Source organism: Trichosurus vulpecula, chromosome 1, assembly GCF_011100635.1.
Source record: "Trichosurus vulpecula isolate mTriVul1 chromosome 1, mTriVul1.pri, whole genome shotgun sequence".
Taxonomy (NCBI): Eukaryota; Metazoa; Chordata; class Mammalia; order Diprotodontia; family Phalangeridae; genus Trichosurus; species Trichosurus vulpecula.
This window is the reverse complement of record NC_050573.1, coordinates 345,766,457-345,786,509: the sequence shown is the minus strand read 5'-3', so window position 1 is coordinate 345,786,509 and position 20,053 is coordinate 345,766,457. Positions and strand designations below refer to the sequence as shown.

Here is a 20,053-nt window from a genome sequence, read left to right as displayed (position 1 = left end):
TTTGTTTGAGCAAAACATTTTTTTGGGGAAGTGGGGAGGTGTTTCTGGACTGTCTCTATTAGAAGTATGGAGCTTAAATACCAAGTGAGGCTACAAGGGCAGAAGAAGTAGGCTAGAGGTTTAAATGGGGATAACTCTAAGGTGAGAAATGTAGGAGGTTCCTTCAATGCTAAGTCAGAGGAATGGGAAGGAGGAGAAGCAGGATGGGGTCTGGATTCAAAGGGGGTTATAAGGCAGCTCAGAAAGGAGCTTCCTGGGAAGTGTGAGTGGCCATCAGGGCCCATTTAAGTTGCTTGTAGATGACAAACATAACTACATTCCAGGAGCCCAAGTGGAGGAAGAAAGGCATGAACCCTTTGTAGAAGGCTTGGGCTCCTTCCTTCTGAAGCATCCTGAGGTCGCAGTGGCCAGCACTGGTATACCGGCCTGCAGCAGAGTTCATGTATCTTGTCTTGACCATGTCCACAGGAGAAGCAATGATGGTGGTGCAGAAGCCAGTCCCAAAGGCTGATGTGAAGAGGCATGGAAGGTCATCAGTCACGGGGAGGGACTTCATGAGGGCATCTTTGATGAGATCATAGGTCACTAGCTCAGCACAATTGACAACAGCATTGCAGGTAACATTGGGTGAAGTTCCTTTACCTAAAAGGCCCTCTTCTCAGGAAATTGTCTTATAGGCATCTGCTGTACCCTGGTATCTCCAGCTGCCACCTGCACAAGCCTGGGCTTGGAAATGTACTTTTACCACATCTGTAGGTTAGGTTATGCCCACTGCCAGTGCCCCTGTGGTACAACCTGCCAGAAGGTGGCTTCCAGTGCCTGCATGCTCAGATCCCTTGGTGTAGAACTGACTGACAGAGTCATAGAGGCCAATGTGGACAGAGACAAAACTCATCTGGTACTGCAACCCAGCCACCAGTCTGTTGTGCAGGCTGCCAGGGCCCTTAGTCTTCACCATGGTCAGAATGGTGTCCGTGATACCCTGATACTGGGCCAAGGTAGGGGAAATTTGGAGGGCCCCCTGGCTTTCTCCTTGAATCTGTGGTTGGATTTGGCTGTGTTCAGGGGGAATGTGATGAGGTCAGTGATGCAGGAAGTGGTGCCAGCCCCAAGGAACTTTAGTAGCTGTTGGGGGCACATCTGTAAGTTTAAATCCAACAATGATGCAATGCTGGCTTTCTACTACTTCCCAGGAGGCAGAGGAGAAATGGAAAGATAGCCTCCACTGATTGAGCAAGACAAGATAGAGGAATTCAGCTGCAATTCTGATCTGGAAGGTCTCACAATGATGGTACCTTGATCAAGCTTCTCTAAAGGTGTCCCACTCTTCAAAGTTGCTCACTGCAACCAAGGCCCACTTCCCTTGATTTCCCATAGAAAGTTTTGGGAAACTGAACACCTAATGATCATAATATGTGCCTGGGACCATAGAGGAAAACAAGAGGAGGTGGTGGGAGGCAAAAGGCCTAAAGCAGAGTTACGTGTGTGGAGGCATGGAGGGGCTGTCTAGCTGTCTCTCTGCTGGGTTGCTAAAAGATCTCAGTCTTAAAGGAGATTGATACACAAGCTGAGCCAAAATCATTTTTACTTTAACATAATAAAAATTATCCATTTCCCTCCTCTGAATATATCTCTTTTTGGTCATAAATTCCTCTTATATCCATATGTCTGACAGGTATTTTTTTCCATGCCCCTTTAATTAGCTTATGATATCAACCTTTATGTGTAAATCACACACCCATTTTGACCTTACTTTGGAATTCAGTGTGACATACTGGTCTATACCAAGTTTCTGCCAGACTGCTTCCTAGTTTTCCCACCAGTTTTTTTTTAAAAGTGAGTTCTTGCCCCAGAAGCTGGGATCTTTGAGTTTATGAAATGTTGGTTTACTTTTCTTATTGTATTTTGCATATTGTGTTTATGATCTATTCAATTTATTAAACACTATTTTTCTAGTACCAAATTATTTTGATAGTCATGACTTTGTAATATAGTTTGAGATTTGATATTGCTAGGCTACCTTTCTTCATATTTTTTCCATTGATTTCCTTTTTATTATTGATTTTTTTGTTCCTCCAGATGAATCGCAGTATTGTTTTTTTCTAGATCTATAAAGTAATTTTTTGGTAATCTGATTGGTACATAAGTGGATAAGAAAATTAATTTTGGTAGTATTGTCAGTTTTATTATCTTGGCTCAGCCTGTGAGCAATTAATATTTCTCCAATGATTTGAAATCAGCTTTATTGTGTGGCCAGCATTTTGTAATTATGATCATATACTCATTATATGTCATAAGTATTTTACACAGTCTGAAGTTACTTTAAATGGAATTTCTCTTTTCATCTCTCCCAGTTGTGTTTTGTTGGTATGGAGAAATAATGATGATTTGGAGGACATATTTTTTATCCTGAAACTTTTCTAAAGTTGGTAATTCTTTTTTTTATTATTTTTTTAGTTGAACCTCTAGAGTTCTTTAAAGTAAATATGTCATCCACAAAAAATGATGTTTTTTGATTCTTCATTGTCTATGCTTATTTCTTCAATCAATTTCTTTTGGCTTATGGCTATAGCTAGCATTTCTAGTACAATATTGAATGATAATGGATTATGATAATGGATATCCTTGCTTCTCCCCTGATCTTATTGGAAAGGTTTCTAGTTCATCCCCATTATAGATAAACCTTGCTCTTGGTTTTAGATACTAGTTATTATTTTAAGGAAAGCTCCATTTATTTCTATGTTTTCTAGTGTTTTTATTAGGATTGGGGGTTGTATTTTGTCAAAAGCTTTTTTCTCCATCTTTTGATATAATCATATCATTTCTGTTGATTTTGTAATCGATATGGTCAATTATGCTTATACTTTTCCTAATACTGCATCACACCTGCATTCCTGGTGTAAATCCAGCCTACTTATACCATATGAACTTTGTGACAAATGACTGTGATTTCCTTGCTAGTATTTTATTTGTTTTTTGCATCAATATTTATTAGAATGATTGGTTTCTAGTTTTCTTTCTGTTTTTTTATCTCCCTGATTTAGGCATCAAAACCATATTTGTGTCAGAGAAGGAATTTGGTAGGATCCTGTCTTTGCCTATTTTTAAAACTGTTTATATGGTATTGGAATTAATTTGTTCCTTAAATATTTGGAGGAATTAAGTTGTAAATCCATTTGTTCTGGAGGAATTTTTTTTCCTTAGTGAGCTCATTCATGGCTTGTTCAATTTATTTTTCTAATATAGGGTTATTTAACTATTCTACTTCTTCTGTTAATCTGGTCAATATATATGTTTGTAAACATTTATTCATTTCATTTAAATTGTTACTTTTATAGGAATATGCTTGGGCAAAATAGATGCTAATTGCTTCAATTTAATCTTCATTGGTTGTAAATGCATCCTTTTCATTTTTGATAGTGACTATTTCATTTTATTCTTTATTTTATAAAACCAAAATAGCTAATTGTTCATGTGTTTCACAATGCTTTCATAAAACCAACTCCTGCTTTTATGTATTATTTTATTTTTTTTAAACTTTTGGGGCAGCCAGGTGGTGGCATGCATAGAGCACATAGCCTCCAGCCAGGAAGAGTGAAGTTCAATTACAGCCTCGGACACTTACTAGCTCTGAGAATCTGGGCAACTTGCTTAACATCTATTTGCCTCAATTACCTCATCTTAAAAATTGGGAAAATAATAGCACCTACCTCACAGGGTTGTTGTGAGGATGAAATGAGGTAATAATTATAAAGCACTTAGTACAGTGTCTGGTATATAGTAAGTACTATATGATGATATTTATTACAATAATAATCATGATTATTACTTTCAGTTTTATTAATATCCTCTCTTATTTGGTGGATTTCAGTTTTGAGTTTTACTTAGTGTCCTCAAGGAGAAGAAATGTCCACATGAAATTTCTGTCTCAAAACATCTTCCTTATTCGCTAACAGTAGAGGGGCTTTGAGCTCTCTATTCTATATCTCTTAGATACTAGAATAAAACCAGACGTCCTACATTCTGTAGTGCAGAGATTATTTAAGTAAACTCATAGTTGCTGCCAGTGACATTCCCCAGCCCTGGCTTCTGCCAGATAACTTCAGTCTTTCCAAGCCTACAACTAGAAAAATTGCCATGATATTAAAAAAAAAAGAGAAAGGAAAAAAAAAAACATATGATGTGCCTGATGGTATATACACTATCTCTCATAATAATCCTCTCCTCCTCTGCCACAAAGGAGAATGTATGTTTCACTTTCTCTTTTCATGGAACTTCATTGGTTTTAAAAGTACTCAGAGATCAACTTTATCTCATTGATTTTCCAGCTCACATTATTGTAATTTATTGTGTATATTGTTCTGCTTATACTGTTTTAAATAGACTGATGTAAATCCTCCAACATTTCTCTAAATTCCTTATGTGTGTCATTTCTTATTTAACAATTATATGCCATTATATTCACAATAGGGATAAGTATTGAGACTGGACTTGTGATTTCATTGATATAGGAAGCTTCCAGCTGAGGGAACTCCCTTTGCTCTGCAATGTATAGTTATGGGGCTTTGTTTAGGGCACTAAGAAGTTAAGAGACTTACTCAGGCTCACAAAATCAATAAACCTCAGAGGTAGGGTTTAAACCTAGGTCTTGCTATCTATAAATCAGCGAACTAACTACTAAACCACATGGCCTCTCTATATTTTTTATGCTTTTTTCAGTCATTTTATTATTAAGGGGTACTCATTTTGATTCTTGGTCTTTACTACCACAATAGTAATGTTACAGATATTTTGGTACAAATCAGACCTTTTATTCTCTCTTTGATGTCTTTAGCATATGACTAACGAAAGGAATTGTTCAGTAAAGAGGTATTTAAAAAGTTTAACCACTTGTTTTGAATAATTTCAAATTAAAATCTGAAATGGATTCCCTACTCCATAACTCTACCAAAGGAGCGTCAATGTCTCTCTCTTCTAATAACTTTTCTAACATTATCGATTCTCATTTTTTTGAATTCTTGACAGTTTCAATGGAGTGATGTGAAAAAAAAGTTATTTTAATTTGTATCTCTCATGTTAGTAGGAATTTGGAGCTTATTTCCATGTGGTCAATTATAATTACAAATATTCTTTCACAAACTATTTGTTGATATTGTTTGATTGTTTGACCACTCTATAGATTTGTGGCTCTTGATATTATGCATTTCTATCTGTTTACTCTTTATTTTTTGTCTATGATCTATGTTGCAAATATTTGTCCAATAATTCTTTTATGATGATCATATTCATGCAAATAGCCTTTATTTTTATGTAGTCCAAATTGTCTTGTTTTTTTCATCTCCTCTAATGTGCCTTTAGTTAAAAATGTTTTTCCTGGCTATATAGCTATATAGTAATATTTGTGATACAAACAGATATATATATATGTATACATACACACTAGATTATTTTGGTGTATCATGTGAAGTTTTGATCTTAACTTACTTTTTTAACATTTTCATAACATAAAAAATTAATTTTTCTTTAAAAAAGCGAAACAAGCGAGGAAATTTATGGCTTGAAAGAGAGAATGTAAATAAGTCAGGTTAATTGCAAGGTATTAGAAAGTTAACTTTATTATCTTTGACTCCAATTCCATGTTTTGCATCCCTTTACTTTCATTACATTTCAAACAAATGCTTATCTACTTCTGTACTGAATACTATACTGAAATTAAACCTCTGAAGGAAATGAAAGGCCCAGCTAACAATGGCTGTCAATGAGACAACCTAAAGATTCATTATGGATGACACCCTGGTTTCAAAACTGGGGACATAAATATCTTCATTCTATACACGCTCATTCTAGAAAAGTATCATGTGCGGTATGACTCCACTAGATTCCCTAGTGCTGTGATTAGAGAACATCTCTTAGTATTCTTTAATAGATCTTGGCCCATGGAAATACAGCTGAACATACTGGAAATTTACATTTCATACCTTTCTAATCATTCTTTCCATAAAATAATGATGAAATACCTTTTCTACACTTATTTTTCTGAACATTCCCATCGCAACATCTCGTTTTATTAAGTTCATCAGTCCAGCCAGTAATTATCCCAAAATAATGGACAACCGACATATTATGAAAGTGTCTGCTTATAATTTGTTACTGAACAAACAGATTACATTAGCTGTGGTATTTTCATCCAAACAATATAGCCAATAATGGGGGGGGGAATAGAAGCTATGCAACCTATCGTGGTCTCTGGACAATTATGTTATAAATATTTTCATGTTTTTAAATAAAAGTTTTACTTACATGAATTACCAGATTCAACAATAGCCTATTTTCTCTCAAAATGGCTCTGCTAATTTAATACATCTCTAAGGATCAATTAGTTAAAAATTTATTTTTTCCCATAAGAATCCTTCTGAGCCATGTCCGCTGTTCAGATTTGTCATGCCCCTAGTTAGAATGCAAATAACAAAACCTAACAAAGTTTATACTAACATTACCAGACTGACTGCTTCAATAGGTACTTGCCACATAAGAGATAGGCAGGGAAACAAGAACACTTTGACGGGGACCACTATTATAACACTAAACAAAACTCAAATGTTTCCTCAAGTGCAGTAAATCATAAGCTGGTAGCTTATAAGAAATTTGCCACTAGTGCTTCCTGTGAATTAAAACTGTATTACATTTAAAACAATGGCTCAATTAGTGTATTCCTCTGGGTGCCTTTTCCAGGGCTCTCATCTAGCCCTATGACTTAAATCTAACTGCAAATCCATTGACTGAAAATCGTTCTAGTAAGGAGGCAATTCAAGGTTCTAAAGGGAAATTACTTGCTTTAGATTTATCGTAGCTAAATTACAAAAAAAATCTCACATATTTGGCAAAGTTACCAGTGTCTTTCTGAAAGTTACCGTGCATAAGCATGGAGTTTAAATTACTTTCTCATCCCCAATGGTAAAATTTATATTTTGTCTAGTCGCACTTGGTTTGAGTTGAGATGTTTTCACAAAATCCATACTAAGCACTTTTTCACTCTTAAAATGTTCATTTAAAACAAAAATGTTCTCCTCCTGAAAGAATGAGAAAGAGAATAATTCACCTTTTTATTTTTTCAGAGTTGTGTTCTAATTCCTGGAAACAAGGAACTGATATTCAAAGCAAGTGGTTTGGAAGTATGGTTTCCTTGAACTTCTCAAATTGTAAGAAGGCACCTTGGTGGTTCCCAAAGTACAGGCAATGAAAACACAGTATTAGACTTTCCTCTTTGAATCAGTTGGGCATCTCAAACTCAAAAGATCCAAAACATAGCACCCTTCCTTAACCACCTTCCCTCCAAACCTACCTCTCTTGTCAACTTCCCTATTTCTTTCCAGGGTACCACCAATCTGCCAGTCATCCAAGTTCCCAACTTCAGAGTAATTCTAGGCTGTAAATATCCATTTCCTATCTGATGATAAATCTTCTTTGATACTTTCCCTTTTCCTTAAAGGAAATCAATGTGATAGAGGACTAAACCTATAGTTAAGGAAGACCTGAGGTCAAATCTGGCCAGACACTTAATAACTGTTTGAGGCAGGGCAAGTCACTTGATCTCTCTTGCAGGATTGTTGAGAGAATCAAATGAGAAAATATTTTTAATAGTGCTTAGCCAAGTTTCTTACACATAATAGGCACTATATAAATGCTCATTTCCTTGCCTTCCTCCTCACTCACAGTCAATACCTTAGTCCAGTCCCTCATTTCATTCCAACCGGAGTACTACAGTAGCCTCCATACTGATCTCTTATCTCATATTGATGTCACTCCTCTACTGAATAAACTCTGATAACCTCCTTTAAATTCTAGTATGAAGTATAAAAGCCTTTGTTTGTCACTTTAAAGCTCTTCCACATCTAACCCCTTCCTACTTTTCAACTTTTTGTAAATATACCATGAAGGGCAGCTAGGTGGCTTAGTAGATAGAAAGCTGGAGTTAGGAAGACCCGAGTTGAAATCCAGACTCAGACAATAGCCATGTGAGTCAATTAACTAGCTGGGCAAGTCACTTAACCTTGTTTGCCTCAGTATCCTCATCTGTAAAATGAGCTGGAGACAGAAATAGCAAACTACTCCAGTATCTTTGTCAAGAAAACCCCAAATGAGTTCATGAAGAGTTGGACATGACTGAAGTACCTGAACAACAACAAAGATACCACTTCCCTCCATGTGCTCTGTACTTTAGTCATACCGGACTGCTTGCTAATCCTCATAAAGTAACACTCAGTCTCTCATCTCTGTGCCTTTGAATTGTCTGTCTGTCATGACTGGAATCCTTTCCCTTTTTACCACCCCTTACTGGAATCTCTGCCTTCCTATAAGATTCAACTCAAACATCACCTTTGACAAGTGGTTTTTCTTGATTCTCCCCAGTACTAGATAAGTCTTACCCCCATGGTAGGGCAGCTAGGTGGCACAACTGATAGAGTGCTGGGCCTGGAGTCAGGAAGGCTCATCTTTGTAAATTCAAATCTGGCCTTAGACACCTATTAGCTGTGTGACCCAGGGCAAACCATTTAACCTTGTTTGCCTCAATTTCCTCACCCGTGAAATGGCAAACCTCTCCACTATCTTTGCCGAGAAAACCCCAAAAGGGTACAACTGAAACAACTAAACAAAACAGTGGTTACCCATCCATTTAGTCTATATACATGGTATAGCTAACTATTTATTTATCTATTTTCTCCCCATGAGAATACAAGCTCCCTGAGAGAAGGTATCATTTTCTTTTTACCTTTCTTTTTATCCCTAGGACTTAATACCTTGTGCAAATATAGCAAGTGCCTAATAAATGTTTGCTGACTGATCTTGGAGATCCTCTTAGAGGTACTTATATTTTATAACTGAAAGAAGGAAACACAAACCACTGAGCATAAAGACTTGCAAATATTGTAAAGGGAAGAAACAACTCAATATAATAGTAACAATATTGCCGAGAATTTATATAATTCTTTAAGGTTTGCAAAGGACTTTATAAAAGTCATCTCATTTTATCCTCACAGCAACAGGGTGGGTGCTATTAATATCTCCATTTTTACAGATCAGGGAACTGAGGCAGACAGAGGTTATGACTTTGTCCAAGGTCACATAGTTAGTGTCTGAGCTGAGTTCAAACTCAGATTCTTTTAAAACTCTGAACTATATTGGTTTTTTTTGTTTATTCAGGTAAACAATGACATAATCCCCAAAAAATAATTACAGAATTATGTAAGGAGAGCAAAGAACTTGTCATTAATCTTAGTGAACACTGAGCAGTAAAGGACATTTTTCTTTTCCTTTCAGAAGGTAAAACTGTAGAATGATTTCTGAGCATCCACATTAATTACTAGAGATTTTATTATCAAAGCAGAAGCATATGAAAGCTGCTGCCCATAAAGCATTTGAACTTTTCTGAAGCAGTGCAAATTACCTTCTCATATTGAGCTTAACCCAGTGACATTTACATATCTCTTCAAGGAAATACCAGTTACAGAATAAGATTATCTATTTTAGCCATATATAGTAATGTTCTTTTTGAGGAAAATATTGTAAAGAAGGGGAATCTTTTCTTAACTATATTTGCCTTTTCCATAACACCACCTTATGTTAATACTGAGTAGAAAGACTTAAATATTTGATTACTTAGCATATACTCTGAGGGCTCAGAAATGGGATGACACAATGAGGAATCACCAGCTCCTCTTCAGCTTTTTCTCGTATTATTCTTCTCCTTGTACTTCATGGTCTAGCCAAACTACATATTCTTCAAACCCCAAAATATTTATCATAGGGTTCTACCAGAGCCAGAACTAGGGCAATGAAATCAGGGATTTTTGCAATCTATTGAAATATAGAGAGGTCACTTTTTCATCCAGCAAAAGATCAGAGACCACTGATCCAGCTCCCTCAATTGGCAGAACAGCCAGGGCAGCATAAGCAGGGTCATTTTCTTTTCACTAATTGTTGTCTCCTGTGGGTGGGGCTTCCTCCCTTTAGATTTAATTTATTTTTCTCTGAATGATTTTAAATTATTTTCTACAATTCTCAGTAGAAGAGGAACTTTTTTTTTGAAAATCCATTTACATACATGTCTTACATCAAAGATATTTGGAGGAAAAGCTTCAGCAGACTTAAATTACAATAGTCATTTACATCTATAGAATAGGTACCTCTCCAGAAGATTCCTCAGAAAGTTTATAGCCCCATTCACTGTAATCCCCTAGACTTAACTGGGATGCCCTTTGAAGGAAACTGGCCCTGGGAGGAGAGCCTTTTGAGGTGTAAAAACTATTATCATTATAGAGCACTCTTTGATTTAAATCCCAGCAAACTCTAGGAAAGTTGTAGCTTTCTGTAATAAAAACTATTCTTTTTGGTCAAGCAACTCCCTATAGCCAAGGTAGGGAAGCTTTATGGAATAGCATCTAGGTATCTTCAAAAGCTTCAGTATTTGGAAAAGGAAGCAAACCATGTCTACAAAATGAAGGGTGTCATCAAGTGAGTCTGGGGTTCGGGAATGGGAACCCAAGAGAACTGAGGATTTGGGGTCTTAAACTGAGGTGCCTATCCTCCCTTTTGCCATAGGTCCTTTGGCACTTATACTTGTAGTTGTATAGTCAGTAAGTCAATAAGCATTTATTACGCTCAATGAGACAAGCACTGCACTAAATACTGGGAATAAAAATAAATACAAACAAGGGCTTTGCCCTCAAGGAACTTGAAAGACAAGATGCAATCAACTGTGAACCTAGGAGATATATTCAGTGATCTCCTTGTCCCACCAGATAGCCAAGCCCTCCCCTTATCTGCTCAGTCCCTGCATATTCTTGCAGCATACCAAGATTAAAGAAAATAAGGAGCAAAAGGGAATTGAGGGTCATCATCTTGTTGCAAGTACATAGGCTGGAATGCCTGGGGTGATGGCCACCCATCTCCTAGCATGGTTACACCCATTCAGGCTCACTGGAAAGTCACACATGGCACAAAGTAGAGGAAAGAAGATCAAGAGAACTTCCTATATTTTAGGTAGTTTTCTGCACCAGAACCAGGCCAGTCCTGCTCTCTTCTAATAAATATAGCTGGCCCCCTGGTCCCTCCAAATCTTCTTTCTTATTCTAGGCACCAGAATATTTACTTATAGTCCCATGTCTTATCTCTCTACTTCCTCTCTGCTTTTAAAATTTATACCTACCACCTTATGCCCAGTTGAATGGTTATTTCCTCTATGAATTTTCCCTTCATATTATTCTCAAATCTTTTCCATCAGCCTTTATATAGCACTTGGTTTTTCCTTTTTTTACAAAGTTACTGTGAAGTTCAATTATCTGAACATGTGTCATTCAATAAGACTATAAACTTCTTGAGAGCAAGGAATGTACCATATCTAAACCCTATTGCACCCCCAGCACCCTGATATGGGCTCTGTTTTGATTGACTGGATAAATGGAGGAATGAAGGAAGGAAGATCTTTATGCTCCCTAAGTTTAGAAACAGCCTTTTACAAACATCAAGTATAGTTTAAATTACATATGCTTCTGTAGTTTTCAATAAGCAACTGTCAGTCATTTGCCTCCAGAAACTCTCTCAATTTGCCTTGGATGGGCTTAAGAAACATCATCTGTAGGTGATGTTTTAGTTCTCAATTAGCAAAACTTCTGAGATAATAAATCAGAGAAGGTTCCTAAGAAGAGACTTCCCTGGCAGATTTTTGCTACTTCCATTTTAATCATAATAATAATAAAGAAAGTAGTCATAACTGTCTTTCATGACATATTTCCCTGGAGAGCTAAAAACTTTGATTAATATGATTCATTCACACCCTAAAAATCCAATGAACATGGTAGAAGCTGAAAATATGGTTTCTCTTTTATGGATGAGAACAATGAGGTTCAGATAGGTTAGCCAAAGTTTAAAAGTCATAGCAGAGCTTATGAATAAACCCATTTCTCTGTGCCCTTATGGCTGATATTATATTTCATTTCATTACTTCCAGTCCTGAAACCTAATAACTGTCACTTTGGAGAGGAATCCAGAAGTGAACAATAGCTAACATTTGTCTAGTGCTTTTTAATATTATTTAAAAAAACAAAAAACTTCCACACTGAGCACTTCGTAAAATTTAAAGCGATCCATAAATGTGAGTTATTATGATCATCATCTAATGCTATGTTCACAGCAGTGGAAATGATGAGTGTAGCTTTCCAAGTATTTCATAATATTTAAAGAATCTGAGCTGATGTCAATAAAAAGGGTCAAGATTCCAGGGGCATTTCATTTTATCCATGCCGGCATATATCATAGTAGAAGTCAATTTTACTTTGTGATATTTAAGATGCCATTACTTTCCTGGATCCTCTGAGCTGCTAGTGCAACCTTCTCCTCTAAATAATCTGAATTTGTATTTATATATATGTATACATATATGTATATTCTGTTCATAAATGTATATGCTATATGCATATGTGAAGATGATCTCTTTCTCTATGATACCTAGATGATAGATAGATAGATGGTAGATAGGTTGTCTTAAATGCATTCTCTCCTGAGAGAACATAAGGTCTTTGTGGTTAAGAGCTCTTTTTGTCTTTGTGGCCCCAAAACCCAGCACAGAGTCTGGTGTGTAGCAGACTTAAAATAAATACTTGTAGGTTGGTAGATTGCTTAATATATTTAATATACCAAGTATGGCTTTGATTTTGTCACATTTTTGTAGTTGGTTTGTGATAAAAGAGTAATAAATAATTATAAGAAGCTGCTAAAAATTACCACGGATTTTGTCACTCCTAACTAGACTTCCCCATAATATACACTTCAGTGAACCTGGATTTTGGCTAAGACATAGAACCTAAAATATCTAAATTCATATGCTGGCTCTACTACTTAAAACCTTTGTGAACTTGGGCAAACTAATTAATAACTTTAGCGTTCACTTTTTTTCCTTTATGGGGAATTGAGCTAGGTGATTTTAAGGTCCCTTCTAGCTCTATTTGGTCACCAAGTTCTGTCTATTCATCTATTGAGAGTCATTCACATCCAGCCCTTCTTAAACTATCTGATTATAGATTCTCTACCTCCTCAAATTATCCATTTATCTTCCTAATCTATTCTCATCATATTATTTGCCACCTCAAAACCACTGAAAGGCTCCCTCTATATCACTCATCCACTCAAAACCATTGAATGGCTCACTGTTTTCCATTATAACGAAACTAAATTCTTTATGACCTAAAAATCTTTGCTAAATCAGCCTCATTATGTAGCCTTTTCCCTCCTCTTCCTCAATTTGCTCCTTTGATTATGTTTAAACTAGTCTGTTCAGGACTCAGAAGCATACTATAAATCTTAGTTTAGGATTTATGCCCTTCTTCCTATTTCCCCCTGTATAAAATAACTTAATTTTATGGAATCTAAGAAATAAGTTTTATTTATTCTAAACAAAATCTCTTGGTTTTGTGCCCTCTCTCAATAATTATGCTGCTTCTACTTGAAGACCTCCAAAGATGGGGGCTCATTAGTCCTAACACCATCCATCCAATTTCTGGAAAGCCATTATAAACCTGAAATCTAACTTTAGATAACTTCTACCCTTTTTTCCTAGTTCGGCCCTTGGTTTTTCCAGATTCCATTTTTCAAGGCCAAGCTCAAGTCGAGGCCTCAGTGACATCACTTCTATGAACTTCTTCACACTGAATATCCATGTGCTGGATAAATGACTGAGGATCATGTCCTACCTTTAATATTACTAGCTATCTGGCCCTGTGCAAATCAATTAACTTATCTGAGCCTTAGTTTGTTCATCTGTCAAAAGGGGATAATAACACACAACCTACTTCATATAGTTTTTGTGAGGATAATACTATGTAAGCTGAAAAGTACAATATAAGAGTTCATTATTATTATTTCTATATCATAAGGTAATATGTAAATATGTTGTTTTGTCTTGCATGAGAATATATCGGGTGGGTGGTGGTTGTGTGTGTTTTCTCTCAAACCATACTATAAAGTCCCTGACGTGGTTCCTCATATCCCTACCATGAATGATTCTGAGCCCATATGCCATTATAGCAAGGCTCTGTGATTTCGTCATTCCCCCCTCACAACCCTTCTAGAACTTAGGTGTTAGAGTCAGAGAAGTTAAGTGATTTGCTTGTGGTCACAGGACTGATAAGTTTCAGAGATAGGATATAAACCTAGCTTTGCCTAACAGCAAATGCATTATGCTATACTACATATAATGGCCACATAGTAGGTGCATAAGTATAAGGGGGCTTAAGTATAGTTTTTTGGTAGCGGGGTGGGAGGCTGAAAGGATATTTATTTTTTACAAGAAAAAGTGACAGCCCTTGGGAGAGGAGTTTGAACAGTCAAACAATGAATGCTTGTTCCCCCAGTGACTCCCATGACCCAGTGTGCTTGATTTACTGTGTCTATTTAACTTTCTGCTCCTTAACTTCTCCATGTATGAAATGTGGAGATAACATTTTTCATCTCTATAACTCAAGGGAATTTGACACAAATTGTGGCTGTTTCCAAGGTGCTTTTAATATTTCAGAAGAAAGGAGCCATGTAAGAAACATGACTAAAGTATCATTTTGTATATTGTGAATTATTTATTGTAAAGAATATTGTGTCTTCTGATTTTACTGACTTTAAAGAAAAATGCTTCCCTATAGAATCTTCTTCCCACAGAAGCATTTCAGTTCGGTCTCTGTGTTCAGTCCATAGATCAGAACTGCTTTCCCTATTTACAACTACCTTTCTATCCTTTCCTCTCCCACTGCTTTAAATGCACATTTCTGCAGTAAGTCTATTTGCAGAACACAACTTTCCCTTTCCTGTAGCTCCAAGCAGAGACCATTCACTATCATACTCACAATTTTTGCCCTTTTAAAATTTCAGGTCCCTAGAATGCACAGAACAGGTTGAACATATTTACCTCCCTTCAATGCTAACAATTCCTTTGACCTCTGCAGTATATCAGGTATCAAGTTCAATGTCACCAGCACTAAACCAAAGACCTCTATTAGCAAGACTGTTTATCTCTAAAATGCAAATGCCATATTTTCTTTTCTGAATTGATTATTTTAAAATTATATATTTTATAATTGCTTATAGCAATACTTCTAATAATTAGCACCCAAATCCATGGCATTCTCAAGAAATTATGCCTCCATAAATCTGCATTTCTCCGATGGCTATTTGGGATGGTTTCTAGTAGAAAATTAAAACTCAAAAGCTATTATTATTATAAGCCTACAGACAAAAATCAAAGGTTTCAGAATTCATTCATAATGACTTCACATGTTAATTTATTGTTCAAAGAACTGAATGGATAAGAGGTGAGGATTATGTAGGGAATTAGAAAAAATAATGGATGGAATTGAATTTGGAGTAAGGAAGACCCAGATTCAAATACTACCATGAGGCAGTTTCTGGCTGCACCACCTATGGCAAGAGCAGGCCTGCCACTGAGACCTCTAGATTGGGCACTGTCATCTTGACAGGGTTAGGGCCCAAGCCGAGACCTTCACCCTTTGCCCCAAAAGAATTTGGGTCCCACTTGTTTACAGGCTCTGGAAATTCTCCCTTGAACTTTCCCCCGAACTCTCCTTGAATCTTCCCAATTGGTCAAGTCTCTGGTGTTCACCTGAGGCATCGACCTATCCCAGTTAACTGGCCTTTCATTGTAGGCTACAACCAATCTCCCAATTCTCTGCTACCCTTAACCTAGCCCAGCCCTTCATTGTCTGTTACGTCCAGATTGTCCCCAGAAACTTCCCATTCTTGATCTTGTCTAGACCCCAATCTCCCTTGGCCATGTGGTCCAGGTCCCTGGTGTTCTGGGCCCTTCTCTGTTACCTCCCAGTCCTCCCAGACTACTTGGCCACTCCTAGATCATTCCAACAGCCTTTCTGTATATAAGGTCCATCTTTCCCGCCATTAAATTGCTGAGATTCCTTAAGAGTCTGGCCAATGCACAGATTCCTTAGGAGTCTGGCCAATATGGCAGATTTTTACAATATGCCCACCATCTCTTGGTGTTCTAATAAACCTTATCTTTGGCTAAAAGAAGGCTTGGGTCAAATTCATTCGAGGCAGGATCTGCACGTCACTATTTCAGAGTCCCAGCACCCCTAAACCTCAACAATCTTACCTACTTACGTACACTAAGGATGCCTGGACCTCATCATGGCCCCTGCCACTGTTTCCTTAGAACCTACAGACTCTGAAGCCAAACCTTCTTTTATATATTGTCTCTCCCAATTAGATGATGAGCTCCTTGACAGAAAGAACTGTTTTGTTTTTTCTATTTGTATCCCTAGTGATTAGAACTATGCTGGGCACATAGTACATAGTAATTGACATTTTACATAGTAATTTTTAAATAAATGCTTTTTAAAATTATTTATTCTTTCAAGTCACATAACTTCTCTGAGTTGTGAGGCTGAAATAAGATAATGTATGAGAAGCATTTTGCAACCTTTAAATTACAATACAAATGCCATCTGATATAACGATTGATTTTGACTCCACAGAACATTTTGCTTCCCCTGGGATATTCACCTGAAATCTCATCACTATGTAGCTTGACTCAGTTTTTGATAGTCAACACCTTTTCAATTCCCTCAATTGTCTCTCCCCTCTGATTGGAGGGCATAGAGTAGTAAACTTTTCCAAAAGCCTCCCTTTATAAAGGGCCTAGAACTTTCTCAACTTTTCAAGTAACTCTATTTTTCATCGGCAGCTGCTCTGCTTGGTTTCAATTCTGATCAATATCTCATTCCCACACCAACTCACTTTCCTTTTTGTCTTTCCCCATTCTATTATAAGCTCCATGAGGGCAGGGACTGTCTTTCTCCTATTTGTATTTCCAGCACTTGGCACAGTGTCTGACATATGAATGTGAATTGAATTGAATTAAATTAATGGTGATGATGAGGTCAAGGTTTATGTGAAATATTTGTCATCAATAATTAATTGACTTAAGTATTCTGTGCTTAAATTCCTAAGAAATTCTGGAGACTTCTGCTTTCTCTGCTATAGTAATTTTCTTCCAAAAAATATGATTCAACCTAAGCTCAGTTTAAATTTATGACACCTTAGTGATTCAGAGGTAACTTTAGATTTACATTTGATTACTCATTACTTAGACAAGTGCTCTCCAACTGCCCCATTAGGCTTCTCAAATTTCAAATGAAACTTTATTGTTGAAATATCTGTCATTAATATGCATTTCTGGGCCTTTCTGCTTTCAATATAAATTACATTTTTTGCAACAAAATGTATTTCCTTTGTACATTTATGCCAATGGAGTCAAAAGAGATAACTTTAAGTTTGTTTTTATTTGAGACCTTTTTCAAAGTCTGTTGACAGTGCAATTGATGGTCTGCTTACCAGACTGAAGATTTACGTTTGAAAGAGTATCCTTTAAAAAAAAAACAAAGAGAGAGATCTATGGATAAAACTGGGCACACGATATGTTCCTGAAGCAGTTCTGATAGTCTAATGAAGGGGAATGAGGTAAGACATGCTTATTCTGAGGCTTTTCATTGTGTAAAGGAGTTAAGGCTTGGCTGTACTAGTGATTCAATCTCTTTGATGTTACTAAGGATCATACGTTGTTGGAGAATCTGCTTAATTCAATTAAATTCAACAAACATTAAATGCCTACTATGAATAAGATACTGTGCTTTAAAAAAATCCTCGTTACTGATACATAGGTCTCCAATCCATGTTTTTAAGACCTTGGCTAATTACTTGAACACTGAATAACACTATTGGTCACTCATATTCTAATCATTCACCAATTATTCTAATTCTTTTCTTTATTGTTGCTTCTTAGGGGTCTTTGATGCATTTTGAGCAAAAAAAGGCACAAATGCATATTTTAAAACTGCAAGGTATTAATTCTATTCATTTGTCCCACATGTCAAGCGTTTTACTTTGTAAGATTTCTGTGTTAGAAGCAATAAAGTGTTTATGTAAAAGTTAAATGCGATGTAATAACCATGTACAGAGCTGCTATTTCAATAATTTAGCTATAACTTATAGGCAAAAAGTCTTTAAAGAATTTTATATTTGTCTTCTTCTTAAATTATAACCAAAAGTTTTACTAACATTCAAAATAAATAGAACATTTTAAATATTACTGAAAACTGGGCTTAAATATTGATTCAAGGTGAATGAGGAAAACATTCAAAGACCAAGTGAGAAGCCAGCATCCCTAAGTAGTGTCCTGGCTGATAGGCACAAACATATGCAACCGACATGTTTTTTATTTTCCCCAGTTATTAATTATGAATGGATGACATGTGAATGGATTTGAAGTCATCTTTCCTTCTTTAGAACATAGAGCACAGGATTAGAGCTTATTAGTGATCGTGTCTACACCCTTGTTCTATTTTAGTTTTACTTTCTTTTTCAAGGATCAGTTCCTACATGATTATAGCTTCAGGTAACCCATACTTTGGGCTATCTGAAGTAATGGCTGCCTTGATAGCAAAGTTCATGTCCCTTAACTGCTCTTAAAATATATATCTCAAGGGCAGAGCAGAAACTGTAAGGATGCTATTAACAGAACAGAGCTGCTCTTGAAGATATGACATCCAAAGGCATCTGAAATTTTCTCCCATACTCTTCATTACTTAGACAAAAGAATCATACATTTTCTTGAGTACTTTCCTAGCAATTATCTTGTTAAAGTGGATTTTATTCAAGTAACTGAAAATACTAGCTTTCAAAAACAGTATTGGGGTGAGGTGGAAAGGAGAGACATCCATATTTCAAAAGAAGGACATATGGCACAGCATGATGAACTACTGAAAGTCTCACTTCACTGCTGTTTTCTTGGATTATTATTTGTTAGCTGTTGTTTTTCTTTAATAGGAAAACAAAATGAAAAAAAATCAAAGCTGATGTTGTAAATTATGTTTTTCAAAAGTCTAAGAAAAGATTGCATTTAAATTTTAAGGTTATTATTGACAAGAATCTTGTTTTTATACCAACAGATGCTTTGGAGAATTCTAGTAGAAAAGAAACCTGGAAATAAAAGCTTTTAATTTTCTCTGCTTATTTAGTGGAGCTTTCTTTAATTTCTAGTTGGTACCTGGGATGAAGTAAATATTCTTCTCTCACATAATGTTCCCTATACTTTGTATCTTATTCTGTCTCAATTTATTAAATCTCTTCTGTCCATTCAGATAATTTCTAGGATTCTTTCATCTCTTCATATGTTCATTGCACCTATAGATTTGGAACTGGAAGGGTCCCTAGAGGCAAGGCAGTATAATGGATTCATCTTGCAGATTTGAAAACTGGGGCCTGATGAAGTTACTTGGACAGTGTCACTCAGGAACTAATTTGCATAGGTGAAACTTGACTAATTCCAAGCCCAGTGCATTTTCTACTATACTATTCCTTTAAAAGACTGAATTACTTTTCTTTCATTTCCCTTTTTTTCCTTCCAAGGGTAATGGGATTTTTCATTGAGAAAGGTAGAACAAAAATTGTTATCAGAAAGAGGAAATTGAAAATAAATGAGGGCAGGGTGAGGGGGCACCTAGCTGTCTTCACAAAGTTCAAATTACAAGGCCCAGAAAAACTGTATTCTAAGGTACTGAAAAAAAAATGACATGTGATTTCTGAGCCATCAGGTATAAGAGTATTTTAGAAAGGTAAATGTTATCCTGATTTTCAGTGGGGGGGAGGGGCAGAGGGGAGGGACATGGGGGGCAGTAAATGAAGGGTGAGTAATGAGCTTAAATATTGTAAGTCAATGAGCTTGACTTCAATTACAGATGAAATTTTAGAAATCATTATTAATCCTATAGGCATTAATTATACACCCTTACTACTAAGGCACTGCCAGAAATGTCAAAGTTCAAAGGAAAAAACGTGTGATCCCATACCATTAAAAGCTTCTATTTTACTAGATGTTAAATTTATCAGAGCTTAGATTGGCCAAAATCTTAAAAGCCAGAATGACTTCACCAAGAAAAGGCCACATCATAAAAGTCTCCTTTCCTTTTTTTCTTTCTTG

At 36.2% G+C, this 20,053-nt stretch overlaps 1 protein-coding gene and 1 pseudogene across 1 annotated transcript in view; both read right to left on the bottom strand.

Annotated features, from left to right (window-relative positions):
• The window catches only part of SEMA5A (semaphorin 5A), a 464,624-nt gene that overhangs the window by 180,231 nt on the left and 264,340 nt on the right, over positions 1-20,053 (bottom strand). The gene's annotated exons all lie outside the window — the stretch shown is intronic.
• On the bottom strand, positions 239-6,050 carry LOC118856686 (annotated as a pseudogene).